Source organism: Dipodomys spectabilis, unplaced genomic scaffold, assembly GCF_019054845.1.
Source record: "Dipodomys spectabilis isolate Male_0828 unplaced genomic scaffold, ASM1905484v1 ptg000234l, whole genome shotgun sequence".
In the NCBI taxonomy this organism is placed as follows: Eukaryota; Metazoa; Chordata; class Mammalia; order Rodentia; family Heteromyidae; genus Dipodomys; species Dipodomys spectabilis.
Genome location: NW_024870911.1, coordinates 9,304,451 through 9,306,657, shown reverse-complemented (window position 1 = coordinate 9,306,657; position 2,207 = coordinate 9,304,451).

Below are 2,207 nucleotides of genomic sequence, written 5' to 3'. Positions count from 1 at the left end.
GGTCAGAGCTACACAGCACAGTGGAGGCTGAGGTAGGGACGCAGAGTTCACACAGAACCTGGACAGAGATGGCTTGAAAATAATGAGTAATTCGTTACTATTAACAACTTTGAAAATAAATAGTGAGGAAATAGATGAAGTTCACAAATCTTATAACAAAAACCATCATGTTCTTCACAGGCAGGGCCTCTGGAGACCACAAATGTTTGCTGGTTACCATAGCAACCCAGAACCATCATCCTGTCTATTTGACCTATTCTGAAGTAGCTTTTATTCGGGACATCCAAGCCTGCAAAGAATAGATTGCTCAACTGACTTTAGCATTTCTGTCCCTTGGCTGTTGGCTTCTCTCCTGTCACACACAGGTTCAGTACTCACAAAAACTAAAATGTCCACAGGACTGCCAGCAAGCAGAGCGGAAAGTCCTGCAGCCGCTCCATTTGTCTTACATGAGCCAATTGCTCTGGAGGCCACTAAGCAATTCTGACTGCTGCTGAAGACTGTGAGAACTTCTGACCTTGGCCAATCAATTCCCGCAAGTTTCACAGCAGGATAGAAATGGAGAAAATCCATGTTCCCCAAAGAAGAGGTGTGGCACACTAAAATAGAAGGGACTACCAAGAAGATTGCTCTTTCTATAACATGGCAGTATCAATGAGTGAAAAAGCTCGTTTGCTCTTCTGTCTCCTCTTACACATCTTTCTCTCTTATCCTTACAATACCATCAGTTGTTTTCCCTGTTCCCCACCCTCCTAAAGTAGTCTCCATTTCTCCCCTCAGGTACCCAAAGGTTATATCCTTTATTTTCTTTTCCTACCTTTGTGCCTTTTACTACAACTGTTTTGGAATAAAATGTTGTGTCTTGGTACAGGCATGGTGATGCGTGCCAAAAATTCTACCTACTCAGGAGACAGAGGTAGGAGAATCAGGATCTGAGGTCAGCCCAAGCAAAAGCATGAGACTTTATTTGAAAAAACTAAAGCAAGAAGGGCTGGAAGTGTGGCTCAAATGGTAGAACTCTTGTCAAGCAAGTACAAAGACTTGAGTTCAAACCCCAGTGCCAGGAAGGAAAGGATAGGAAAGCGCAGGGGGAAAGCAATACAGTGGCTCTTTGGACAATGTGCAAATGAGAAGGATCATTCTCTGACCAGGAGTTTTATTTAGATTTTGCAATAAGGACATGCAAAATGTTCTACATTTTTTAGATGCAGGAGTGAAGTGAGGTTAAGAGAAATATAGAGCACCTGATCTGTGCTGTCCACTCCTCCTCTAAACTGTTCTATCATCCTCCGCCTTCCATAAGACCACTCAGCCTCCAGCACCCAGAATTCTGTTCCATTTTACTGCAAGAATGTCCTTACTCCACCCCCCACCCCAGTCACTTCCCACTGCTTTTTGGTGAATGAAATCCTAAGACCTTCAGTGTGCTGTGTGGGAGATATTATACAGAAATGTATGTTACTGATGAAAGAATGATGAGCTGACGTCAGAACTCGAGATCAGGCACAGTACTGACTCTTCCAGTTGTTAATCATGTACAAAGAAAGACTCTGCCTACTTTTCTCTTCAGGATAATCATTACAAAGTCCTATGTGCTCCTATGATATAAAGACAGCCCTAGCAACAAATGCTACTGATGCCAGTTATAGATGCTGGGGAGGTGAAACGACATGAAAAAAATTGTGGTTTAACTGAATAAAAGAAGTAATACATTAGTAGATCGCTTGCAGAGTATACTCAATTGCCATGATACCCAGAAACAATTAAGTGTTCTATTAAAAATGTGCTAGACTAAGTTTGTTGTTATGCTAACACAACCACAACAACTGCATCTATACAGGGCCATTTGCTCACCATCAAAATAATAAAAAGAAATAGGAAGTGTACTCATTACCTTACTCATGTAACTGTAACCCTCTGTATAGTATCTTTACAATAAAAAATTTAAAAATTTTAAAAAAATAATAAAAAGCATTCCTAGCACTCTTGAGAAACTTTAATCTTTCTTCTATTTAAACTATTATCTTCAAATGGTGTACTCGAGGGCTCAATCAAATATGTCCACATATGTATATAATACGTCTTGATCTGTCTCCCCTTCCACGGTCAGTTGCAGAGATTGTTGAAAATGGGCACTAAGATTGTAAGGGTCAGGGGTCATGAGGAAGGAATGCCAAAGGCTAGGGAACAATGACCTTTTCCAACAG